Source organism: Chenopodium quinoa, unplaced genomic scaffold (assembly GCF_001683475.1).
Source record: "Chenopodium quinoa cultivar QQ74 unplaced genomic scaffold, ASM168347v1, whole genome shotgun sequence".
In the NCBI taxonomy this organism is placed as follows: domain Eukaryota; kingdom Viridiplantae; phylum Streptophyta; class Magnoliopsida; order Caryophyllales; family Amaranthaceae; genus Chenopodium; species Chenopodium quinoa.
Genome location: NW_018743774.1, coordinates 1 through 13,977, shown reverse-complemented (window position 1 = coordinate 13,977; position 13,977 = coordinate 1). Strand labels below are relative to the sequence as shown.

General features: G+C 31.0%; 1 pseudogene; it reads left to right on the top strand.

Moving 5' to 3' along the window:
• The first annotated feature begins 8,159 nt into the window (after positions 1-8,159).
• LOC110684738 lies at positions 8,160-9,869 on the top strand (annotated as a pseudogene).
• Positions 9,870-13,977: the final 4,108 nt, after the last annotated feature.

The window sequence follows — 13,977 nt, the reverse complement described above, 5'->3', positions numbered from 1 at the left end:
GTATTACTTTCAATTTTCATAATACTCTGATTATAACTGCTTACTAGGAGTAATGTATAAAATCAAAATCAAAATCAATATTAATTTTTTTTTCATAATATCAATAAGTGTTATAATATTTAGTTCAGCAACATATAGTTACATTTAGGAATGTCAATGGGGCAGAGCGGGGCGGATGTTGGTCTTCCCATCTCCATCCCCACCTAAAATTTTCATCCCCATCCCCATCCCCGCGGCGGGTCTAAAATTCATCCCCATCCCCGCCCCCGGCGGGTACAATTCCAAAACTATCCCCACCCCAACCCCCACTTGAATATCCTCCCCCACTTAATCTCCACCTAAGACCCGCTTAATCTCCGCCTCCCAAATACACAATCCTTCATAATTAATAAAGATTGCAAAAAGAAAAAAAATTATAGTTAATATTACACATTTTTTTGCTTATAATATAAGTGTATTACAAAGTATTATATTTACTATTTTATTTTACATAATTTTTTTTTTATAAAATAGTATAAAAGTATATAATTTTGTTTTTAAAAATATATAGATGTGGGGATGGGGCAGGTACGAAGTGGGGTAGGTGGGGATGGGGCGAGTACGAAGTGGGATGGGGCGGGTACAACCTAAAATCCACCTCCGCCCCATCACCCATGGCGGGTATGGTTTTTATCCCCATCCTCGCCCCATCACCCGCCAAACCAAGACCCATCCCCGCCCCGTTGGGACGGGTCTCCTATTTGACCCGCCCCACTGACATCCCTAGTTACATTTACATATATTAATGGTCAATGTAGTATATTGATAGGTTTGTTGTTTAGAACCTGTTGCGATTATATTAAAAAAACTATATCGATTAATTGCCAAAAAAAAAAAAAAACAAAAAAAAAAAAACTATATCGATGATATTATAATTCTTGATCTGTACACCCGGGTGTACCATGAGCATGGTACACCCGGTAAAAGAAATATTGCGGATTGTACATTATAGTTAAGAATAAAGAACATGAATGATAAAAAAGAAGACAACACTCATTTGTAATGTACACTCAAATTTCTCAAAGCATCTTTTTTGGTAAAAGATAATTATCAACTATTTTTATCCCGGATCAAGTGCCATATAATGACAAACTATTCACTTTACCAAAAATCATTTTCCAGATTATTTTTCTTTCTTTAAAATTATTTTCAAGGTTTTCAAAATTTTCAAAATTCAAAATTTAAAAATTCATTTTAATTTTCAAAATTTCAGGTTATAAAATATTTTATTTCATTTTAAATATTTTAAAAAAAAAATATCCTAAAAAATCGTTCATATTTTTTCACCCATTTAATTATGACATTCGTTTTAATGATGGTCATGTGTATTTCTTATCATGTTCTTTATATGATTAATATGTTCTTTATCAGAAAACATAATGTACTTTGTATTTGTTTGTCATATAATGTACTACGAAGTATTAATTATTAACTTCTTTTTGAATGTTCATTATTATATCATCTAATGATCTTTATTAGATATTTTGATAAAAAATTTAAATATCCATGTTCTTCGATTATAATTGTAATGTACTTTTATTGTCAAATAATGTCTATTGTTTATTGTGAAATGTTCTTTGAATTTTGTCTTTGAGTTAAGCTGGATAATTTCACATAATGTTCATCGAATAATATTATCATGTTCTTTATTAATTAATTAATATTATGCATGTTCTTGATCCGAAAATACATCATCTATAATGGAGGTCCAAAAGAATATCATCATCATCCATCAACCTTCATGATCCTGATTTCAACAAAAAAAAAATACACAATTAGTAAATGGTAACTCATATTCAAAAAATATAGTATTAATAAATGATATTTAAAATTAATTTTATAATAATAACAAATGACGGTAACAACTAATTTAAATATGACATTTGATAAAATAGAAATTGTGTGTCACTCGTTTCAATGCCTCAAAAAAATTAAGGGGCTAGTCAAACTTAAAGAACATAAGGGATAAATTCAAAGAACACCGGCGTTAAATCACATACATTCATATAAGATTAAGAAAAAGAACAAAAACGTAGAACATAAGAGATTAAACAAAAGAACATAAAGGATAAAACATAAATACCCAAATGCATATATAAGTATTAAAACAAGCGGACATGAACAATTTTAATCTACATATCTTAAAGAATATAGTTTGTAAGGTAGAGAACATATAGTTACGACCTAAAGAACATATTGATCATACTTAAAGAACATATTCTATTGCAATAAAAAAATAAAATAATAATAATAAAAATAATAATAATAATAATAATTTATAATAATAATAATAATAATAATAAGTGTGGATCAAAGAAATGATTAAAGAACATTCATCACAATCCAAAGAACATCGTCTTCAACCTTTGACACATTGTTCTCAAATTCAATATACAAATTCATTTATATTTTTTTGAATGGATCAATATATATACAAATTCATCAAATGTCAAAATTGAAAATAAACAATGAATTTGACGATAATAATGCAAAATATTCTTACTAAAATATGAAATAACATAATTAATGATGAAAATTATTAAATATGAAATTTCATCCAAATTACCTTCTCCTTTGTTTAACATATCCTCAAATTCACCTTTATTCTCAATCACACCATTCGTATAACCATTAACATAACGACAATCAGAATCATGATGAAATTCTTAATGCACAACCATTATTCTATTTCTCTCGCCAAAATTCTATTTCTCTCTCTAAAATTTCTAATTATTTCTCTAAAAAAAATTCAATTTACTGCAATATAGAGGATTATAAATTTGAATATGATAAATATGACAAATACCAGCAAATTCCTTAAATTAAGGAGCGTATATTTCACATAATTAATTTTGTGCTTCTATTTTCATCGGAGTGTACCTTGCTCATAGTACACCCTGATGTACTATGTAAGTTTCAATGATATTATAAGAATTAAAGGTCATTCAACAAAATACTGATACTTATATGAATAGTCCCTCAAAAAAAGGGAGTATAGTACATAAGAGGACCGCCCGCGTGCACATGGTAGGAATTAGAAGCATGAGTTTATCATGCAAATAAACAGTAAAAAAAACACAACATAAGACCGTATTTATATCCCTTCAAAAAGCACTATCTTTATACGATTAATTATTTACAATAAAAAGTTCACATATTTTTTTCCAAAAAAATTAAAAATTAGCAACACCCCATTAACCCCATATTAATTAACGTTCTTAAATCCCAAATGCGGCAAGAAATAAAATACAGTAGCTTCAACAAAAGCCTTCATCTTTTATCTGTCAACAAAAGTTTTTTAACAATTATCTCATTAAATTGTTAATTCCTCTTTGATTTAATTAATTACTTTGTTCTTTTGAAACTATGCCTAAGAGATAGATACACACATGTGCAAGTTTGATATATACAAAACTTAACTAATGTAATAGTGTTAGGTGGTGCCATGCTCCATATAAAAACAAATTAAATCAATTGAAAACATTCAAATGTGGATGTTAGAAGGAGGCTCTAATACCACTGTACGATAAATTTTAGGAAACAATGTTTTTTAACCTTTTGCATTTAGTCGTTGAAAGTTCAATATACCCTAAGGTAAGTTTATAGGACCTCAGCCCATCCTATACAAATTACCTTGTCGTCCATATAGATTAATTGTAATTAATATTGCCTTTACTTTAAACTTGTGTTTACAATCCTGCTTATATGTGTCAATGTATATATTATGCAAAAATGGAAACGAAAACAATAAAAGATGGATACACAAGAAAGGTTTGGGGATCCCCAATTTGAAGCACCTTCACAGCATATTTATTATTTAATTATTTTATCAGACCAAACACTAATTGTATGGTAGACTCAAATCAAGTATGTCCATTGAGTCATATTCATATTCTTTTTCCCTAAAAAAACTAGTATTGAAGTAATTTACAAAACATAAAAAAAGAGGAAAAAAAGGAAACTAGTTCATACGAAATAATTATTAAATATTTGAATGAAGTTATTGAAGTATATATAAGTTCGGTAGTCGCACCCCACAAACAGTTCGTGTGTTCTTTTTACATTCGTTAACGTCATTTGTCAACTTCCCATCTTTTGCTCTTTTCTTTTCCCACGGAGTCATCCTCCAAAATCCACATTAATTTTAATCTTATTGCGTTTTTAGGTTTGGAAATTATAAATTGACTATTAATGAGAAAGAAAATTCAGGTTTCATTGTGAATTTAGAAGAAAATATTTTCTTAGACATTGTAAAAATGTAAAATACCACCCGAAAATCTCTAATTATTGACTTAATTTTATAAAATTACTAATTTGTATTCATTGCTCGCTCCTCACCGCCCTCTCTCTCGTGTAATAAAATTACTTGTATTTTTAGTACGCTAGTTAGGCTTTGTGTGTTTTGAGTGAATATATTTTTCACAAAAATGATTTTTAGTAGAAAATGATTTTTAAAAGTTGAAGTGTATAGATCCAGGGAGCAGAAAGAATGCTATAGGAATAAAAGGAAATGTGACATTCCCCTCTTTAAAAATGGAAAATGTTTTTCACTCTTGAGGAAAAAAAAAATCTTCGCCTTTTACAAACTAAACACTAAAAAAATAGGAAATTTATTTTTTCGAAAAAATGTGTTCCGTCCAAGACAAACAAAGCTTCAATGATTTAATAGGAAGACACATACTTCGTTATAAGTAATATTATAAAGATAAAGTATAAAATCATAGTGATAATGAGAATGAACAAAATAAAAATGGATCAATTTTGGAAGTGTATTATTAGGCTAGGTCCCCTATAAATAGTATATGCGCAATTCATTTATCATCCATCCTCAATCCTAAAAATATTTCCTACCGAAAAAATTGGAATCTCTCATCTTTTGTTGGAAAACTAGATTCTCCAACGTACAGTCAACCGAATTACTCATACTTCACTCCATTCAAAAAAAAAAAAAAAAAAAAAAAAAAACTCATACTTCACTGTTGAATTGGGAAAGGAGGATAGTTTATAATTCTATTTGAGTCTTTCTTACTAAATTAATTTCAAAAACAAACTTTTATGATTTCTGATGATTTATGATGCGATAAACTTTTCATATTTTGAGCTTGAAATTACCTCGACATCGAGGTGTAAAAATTACAACTCCTTATAAAAATTTGGCATAATTAGTAACCTTTTCTGTTCCATAAAAGTATTCTTGTTTACTGATTATGTGATCTTATAATAATTTATACTCCGCAAATAAGATTTTTTTATTTAATTAATTTTATTTTATTTTTATTTATTTATTTTTTCACTCTTAGTATTATTGTGTACTTTAATAAATCCCTTTATACACCCTCTAGCTCCTTTATATTTTATTCTTTACATTTAGCTTTTATGGTCAATAAATTTTTGACAAATTAAAACTCACTATTATAGACATTAAAATCATATAATGTGGAATCTATTTAGATTTGACATAAAATATATCCCGTATCTTATTGAATATATTTGTGATCAAAGATATATATATATTGAAAATTGTAAAATTCAAAGCGTAAAGAACAAAGATAAAGGTTGAACAAATTAAGGTTTGAGCATGTTATTATTATCAAAGGTTGTTATATACAGCTGGGTGCACGGTGAACCGGAAGGTATTTTTTATTTGCTTATTTTGATGATTATATGAGAATGGTTATTGTTCATCTAATCATTAAATGAGCTAAATATAACCTTGGTGTATCTTGCACACGGGTGTATATAAAAATTTTCAATTTTCAATTATCAGAAGAGAAGGATACTTTTGTTTTCTTATAAAAAGGAGAAAAGACACTGTTTAAAACATTTACTGCTAGAAAAACATTAAATGGGCCATAAATGTGAATAGGATCTCAAATTGTGACATTCCGAGCTAGCTAATTATATAGTGTACAAAATTACAAAATATATAGTCATATATTGGCATAATAGGGCACCATTTCCAAATAATATCGTTTGCTCGTTTAGAAGCACCAACGGTTTATTCAATTATGTTTCCCATTTTCGTGGTGGACAGTGTGTGCGTGGGTTCCCACCCTCACGCACCCCTACGCACACTCGCTCTTCTTCCATCCCCCACTCCCCTTTTCTCTCTTTTTATTTGGGACTATATATGAACCTGTGATTCTCCAATTATAAAATCTTGATCTATATCTAGTTTTTCCATTTTTCCATTTTTAATAATGTGACACGTTATTTTACAAGATATATAAAATTTTAATCATCAATTTAATCTTTTGGTTTGATTTGATATTTTATTTTACTTTACGGACTCCCTCACCTTATAAAAGAAAATATAATATATAAAAAAATGAAACTATCAAGATCATATGTCTTCATTGGGTTAAACCAAATTCACCACAAAGGAGGAGACTCTCCTATGACCATTGACCACATAAAACAAACGAAGTATGTAGGCCAATTCAATGCGGTTATAACTTATAAGTCGTTAGTCATCTTTATCTTTTACGAGTATTTTGATTTATTAAATGTATGACAATATTTTTGATTCAGATGTAGGTTACATTTTACGAAGTAAAGATCTCGAAAGTTTAAATACTGACTTGTCATTGAAAGGAAATTTCTCCTACATGCATGGACGCATGCATGTTGCATGTCCTGAAGATGTCAAAAATTTTAAGGTTAGCACTTGACAGTTGACTTAGAAACTCAGTCCTTGAGTGTTTCCATTAATATATAGGAAATGAAACTAACTCAAGACAAAATTATGCAACATAAAAATAAAATTATTAGAAAATTCCTACTTCCACTGTTTGATATATACTCTGTATTACGGAGTAGTTGACACGAACATAATGCATGATTTTGAACATCAATGAATTCAACTAATCAATTAATAGGCTCAATTATGGAAAAAAATTGAGATTAAAAAGTCTAAAACCATTGTGGTTTCAGATTAATCGTAACAATATATTGACTATAAACTCATTACTTACTTTGCATTGATTATATGTTTATTTTTATCAATATATAATAGAGTAATTCCTGTTCCTCACTGCGAGGAACAAGTTTTGTTCCTCATGGGGTATGTGTCAAGAGCAGAGAGGTCCACCTAAAATTGACAGGCGGTCTCCACTAGTAAAAAAACATCACATTATTTTCCAAAATGCCATTATGAGATGAGGAACAAAAGTGTTTCTCATGATGAGGGATTGGGGCTCCCTCTATATAATAATCAAATATCATGTAAAATATTTTTGGATTAGTCTTTATGTATATTTTCATTATATCAACTACTTCATGTACTTTTTACTACCCGTAATGTATAATTACAAATATTACTGACTTATGTCAGGCATACACACACAAATCAAGTAAAAATTGTTGTGAATAATTTAAAACTTGCAAAATATTTTACATTGATTGTTATTATTATTTTTAGTGCAAATCATTAAAAGAAGCTAGTCAAAGCAACTTATATGATGAATAACGTCCAAGTTATAACATGTCAATTAATAAGAATTAGAAAAAATATAGCATATGCTTTAAAAAAAAAAAAAAAATCAAGAGTTTTCTCTCACTAAAGAAAATTCAACCAATGAGATTCTACTCGTTTAGTGTCACTCTCACACTAGTCTCAATCACACTCTTCTTCCATTTTATGCCTTTTCCTCCTCTACCCCTCTCCACTCCTATAAATTTGGCAATGCTTAAACTCTTCATTCCCAAACATTATTTTTTGCTACATAACAGCTACTCTTCAACATTAGCTTATATGTAAAATCCCCCCAAAAAATATCATCATTCATCAATAACAATAATAACTTTATTTCGTTCATATAATATCTCATCAAATCGTATAATATATAGTTTTTTCGTACGAATAATATTCATAGCAGCCCAAATATATATATAATGAGGCTGTCTATGAAGTCATTTGCATTAACTTATGATATCCCTTCTTCCGGCATAACACCGCATGTCCCCACGCAACAGCATTGCAATCTCACTAAACAAACTCAACAACTTATGATGACTTTTCAGTCGTCTCAGCAGTCCCTCCTCCATCATTCTATTAAACCGACCACGGCCACGACGACAACAACAACAACAACGAGTAAGTCGGGTCGTGGGGTGAGGCATATGGGCTCGCCCCGTGTTGCTGATCGTTGGAAGGAGTACATGGGGGCGAGGGATTGGGAAGGGCTACTTGACCCACTTGATGAGAATCTTCGCGATGAGATCCTCCGATACGGGTCCTTTATTGAGGCTACGTACCGGGGGTTCGATTTTGACCCTGGATCACCCTCTTTTGGGTCATCCAAGTACAAGAAAAAGTCCTTCTTTAGGGATTGTGGGTTGCCAACACCCGGGTTTCGGCTTACCCGACACCTCCGAGCTACTTCGGGAATTCAAGTACCCGAATGGGCCCAATCCAACTGGTCTCCGGTGAAGACCAGCTGGATTGGGGTACGTGGCGGTCTGCAATGATAAGGCGATGATTGACCACCTGGGGCGCCGGGAGGTAGTCATCGCCTTACGTGGGACCGCCACATGTTTAGAGTGGCTAGAGAACCTACGAGCCACTCTAGCCCCAGTCCCAGGGTCCACATCGATAAATAATGACAATATGGACCCACGGGACTTAGATGGCCCCCTATGGTAGAAAGTGGATTTCTGAGCCTATACACTTCGGGCACCGACATGTGGCCCAGTCTCCAGGACTCAATAAGAATGGAGGTAAGTCGGATCCTCGAGCTCTACCAAGACAAGCAGCCTCTTAGTATAACCATCACCGGCCACAGCCTAGGGGCTGCCCTCGCTACGTTGGCAGCCTACGACATCAAGACTACGTTCGACCGGGCCCCACTCTTGACTGTGATATCCTTCGGTGGCCACGAGTGGGAAACCAAAGCTTCCGTTCCTTGTAGACAAACAAGGGACGAAAATCCTAAGGGTGGTCAATCCAAGTGATCTCATCACTAAAGTACCCGGGTTTGTTACTGATAATACTGAAGAGTTTGTCAACATAAATAATAAAAGTACTAGTCCTACGAAAAAATTTGAGGAAAAAAATAGTAAAAATCCTTGCAATAACAATAACACTAACAATAAAAGTAACCATAGGAGTAACCGTCCTGGTAAAATTGAAAGTAACATCAGTAGTCATTTCTGTAAAATTAAAAGTAGTTGTGGTGGTAGCCATTTTGGGTTCGGTGAAGTTGAAAGTAGAAGTCCTAGTAACAATAGTGGTTCCAAAAAATTAAACCAATTGGCGGAGTTATGCTTGAATTGGATCCAACAATTTCGGGTGGAGGACACACAGTGGTGGGTGTACGCCGAGGTGGGACGGGAGCTCCGGTTAGCGAGCAGTGAATCAGAGCAACTATCATACTACTTGGGCAACATGGACGTTGCAAAATGTCATGACCTAAAAACATACCTTAACTTAGTGGAAGATTGTCCACTCAAAAATCTTTTTAGAAGGTCCTTGAACAAACTCTCTGAGAGTTGTAGTGTTCATAAAAAAGAGAGTAATGGTGTCTTTGCATTGCTTTGTAAACAATTTTGAGACATGCTAATAATTGTACATATATATATCTTACGTATAGATTTGGGCATTCCACATTGTTTGATACTAAGTTGAACTCGGCTTCATAATTTTTTTTTTCTATTTTTATGTTTACTAGAAATTAGTCTAATAGATAATAAAAAAAATTAAAAAAAAAACCCTTATAATTTCATTGGTCAAACCGTAATTTTAATAAGGATATTTTCCAAAATCTCAATTTTATAATTAGAATTTAAATTTAAGTAAGGTCAATTGACTAACACAATTGATAATACAAACAACTCCGATAATTTTAAAGGTGTAGGTTCTCAATAATTTTTAAAAAAGTACACTCATTGAGCAAGATTAGTATTAAGTGTAAGTTCTCATTTTGTTAAACTAGAGATCAAGTTTTTGTAAAAAAAAAAAAAAAAAAAAAAAAAAAAAAAAAAAACTATAGATCAAGTATTGCTTATTCACAAACAAATCCATACTAATTTGTTAAAAATTTACACATTTCCTAAGCTAATAAATTGTTAAAATTTACACATTTCCTAAGCTAATAAAAATTTAGAATCTAGTGCACCTATTAGACAGTTAATCTACATAATACGTACATTTGGACATGTATGATTTTTAACAAAATCTTTTTTTGATCATATTGATTTACATTTTCCATTACCTCTGAAAAAAGGAAAAAGGCACAAAAAATATAGTGATTCATTTTAGCACGTGGCGAGAATGGCTTTTCTTCATTCATTTTATCACTCCAATTCACAAGGGACGACACGCAAGTTTCCACTCTTTGTGCTTTTGAACATGTCACATTGTCAAAATAGAAAGTATTTTGCATTAAGTAGTGTTGTTATAGATTTCACCGTGTATGGGATCTTTTGGTCAAATGACCGATCTCTATCAATTTTAGTTTAGGGTAAGAGTGTGAGACTATCTCTTACTCTTTGATTTATCTCCGCTCCTAAGAGGGTCTATGACCTATAAAGTTAAACAATTTGTATATACTTTTAATTTAAAAGGTCTATTTTATTAGGTTTTTTTTTTTTTTTTTTTAAAAAAAAAAAAAAACTTACCATGTTATCCCTCTCTTTATAACATTCCGTGATTGAGCTTTGAATAAAAAAAAAAAAAAAATGTAACCTTCATTATATAATTCTCAGTATATGTGAGTACGTGCATATACCTTGCTGGCTCACCTATCTTTAGGTAAATTATACAAATGTGAATGTATTAGAGCCTCAACTATAATATCTCCTTTTTCTTTGTGTCTTTGGTGAGACGCGAACACAATTAGTATGCTCCTTGATCTAGTGGGATGATTATTGTAATATGTTCGAGCTACTCTTGCACCTCGATCAAGTATATCATTTGTTGAATGTAAAAATCTATAGTACCTTGCTCTACACATTAAAAGACACTTCTATCAAATATTATTCTATGTATAGTGTATATCAATAGCATACGAAATATATAAAAATAACACGAACAGTCGAACACAACTTTAAGGGTGTATTTTTTTCGTTGTAAGTTATAGAAAAATTAAAGCAGGAGCCTAATAAGCAACAATATGATGTTGGAGCAAAGTCCATAAAGAATCCTTTTATCATAAGGTTATAGTACGTGAGTGCATGCATATAAAACCAACTCAAATCGATAATTTAATAAAGTTGACATTTGTTTGTTTTATTTTTTTTTTTTATTTTTTTTTTATAGTTCTTTTATATTATTATATTCATATATTACGTAATATAATTAGATGATTCATTTACATTATTATATTCTATATATATTTGATTTTATTAAAATGCAAGACTACATAATATATTATGGTCAAAGTGTCGAATAAACATACCCGTGTATACCCACAATCTTCACGGCTGCATGAAATAACACCGGCCATGAAAATGAAACAGTTACGGAGTTCAAAATTTGACACATGAAAATAACATCCAATCACATTCCACCGGCCATTTATACAAGTAATTTTTTTTCCTTAAAGTGCAACACACCAAACTTATTTTATAAGAAAAAAAAGTCATTGGAAAAAAAGTCTTGCATCGAAGTTCGTGTACCAAAAAAGGTTCAACTGCTTAGTACTCGTATTAATTACAAGTATACCGCCGCAATTTTTATAGGCCAACAAAAAAAATATTTGACTCAAAAAGTGGATCGTTTGATGATCATCATCTAGTCTAATAAGTCTATATCATTTAGATTTTATAAGATTACAAAAATATATATGCACTAATTGACATATTATAGTTTTTATTTTATTTTATTTGAGTTACTCCATATATTTGAATAATTTGTCGGAAAATATTATCATGTGTTTATTAGAAAATACAAAATTACAAGCAAATAAGTTGCCTAGCTATCATTACTACGAATAGATGAAGTATGGCTTAAAATGATTCGTGAATAGGAATGCTACAAGATGTATAGAGCTGAGCAAACCATGAAATCCAAAGATAAAATAATCTATCAAGTTAGCATCAATTGAACTTTAAGGTTTAAAGCTGTCAAAAATTGAATTAATCACATTCAAAGTAGCTTGAATTAAAATTGATTAGCATGGGTACTCCTTGACCCTACACGAACCTACACTAATTCTACTAACATGCTCTATTTGACAACTTTAAGGTAGCACAAGTGATGAAAAATTGAAAAATTCTAGACTTCACTTAATTGTAAATTGTAATTCGAAAATATCTAAAGCTAAGTAAGTCACAATTAAGTCCAATGGTTTCAACACTAAACAAATTACCAAAGCACATTCAATTGTCACAATATAATATTTGTCACAAATTTCTAAATTGCTTGATTGTATATAAATATGTGTGAAAATTTAAAATTTAATTTATTAGAAATAATATATACGTACTTGTTCGTTTTGGAATTACTTTGAACTGGAAACTTATAGAAATTTCAGTCACCAAAAATTCCATGATTTAACTAATTGAAGTTTTCACGTTGAAGTATAAATTCCAACATCTAACCCAACAACTTTGGCATTTTCAATGAAAAAAAATAATATATTGACCCTAGAAAGTTATACATATATACTCTAAAAAAATGGGTACATACTTGATTTCTCAATTCCGATCCAAAAGTAAATTCAACATTTAATCTCTCTTGTTTATGGTCAATAAACTTCTTAAACTTTTATCATGACTTCACACCAATATATGAAATTTCTTTGTTTAATCATGTGAGAGTTTGATAAATTTGTCACAATACAATGTATAAGATTTGAAATAGCTTATTTTTTGGTTAATGTATAATCAAACATATTATTGACCAAAATACAATATTAGAGACCGCTATTAACTAAAAAAATTGTGTTTACGTTAAACAAAGGAAGTAGTAAACGGTCAAATGTGCCAAAAAAATGAGTAAATTGATTTTATGAACTGCAATATGTCTCAAATTAGAATTTCGTTCTTCAACAATAATAGACATGCAATCAAGTTTTAAATGTTTTCCAAACGTATTGAAAACTTAGCTATTTGAAGTCTATGAAGACCTTTATGATATAAATTATGGTATGTATCCTTCCTTAGTCTCAACTTGACCAAACAACTAAGGAAAAACAGAAGAATGTGTACGAACTATAATTATTTTCTTCCAACTCTGCAAACGAACAATGAAGCTTTAGACTTTAATTAAAGTATTTGACCCCACATAAATATGTACTTCGTAAATATTAAACATACATACTAGGAATCAAATCTCATAGAGCTTAATTGAAGGTTTCTCTTCTTACCTGAAAAATATGAACAAACCCTTGGTTGTATCTTACCTCTAAATGCACCTAGGTAATAATCACCCTTAGTACATCATTGCTTTGTTGCTTGGTTCCTGAGTTTTTTCTTCGCAATCCTAAAAAGTCACAAGTTTATCTTCTAATTCCAACAAATTGACGCAAACACATTATAGAAGTAAAATTAACAAGGACGAGATAAATAAAAGGAAAAATTGCAAGAAAGGTCTTTTTAAGTGGTCGACCTTGTTAGAAAGGTCCTTTTAAAAAAAGGTGGCACGGAAAGGTCCTTTTATGGCGATTGAGTTGTGAGGAGGCTCCTTTGACCAATCTCCGGCGTTGATCTACGTTTCCCGGCCAAAAAAAGTCACGTGACCACTTACATTAGATTTTTTTTTTCTTTTTTCCCTTTCCCTCTTCTTCCTCGATTTCCCCTTTCCCTTACAATTTCCCTCCCTTATCTCCCTTGAACCCACCATTAATGGCGAAGTTGCAAAGTACGGTTCCCTACACATCTAAAATCTGAACCAAATTCCCTCCTTCGTATTTCTCTGATAATAACCCGTCGGCAACCGAATCGACACACCAGTCACGAATTCCTGGCCGCAAGCCACGGTATAATGCAATCGCCATG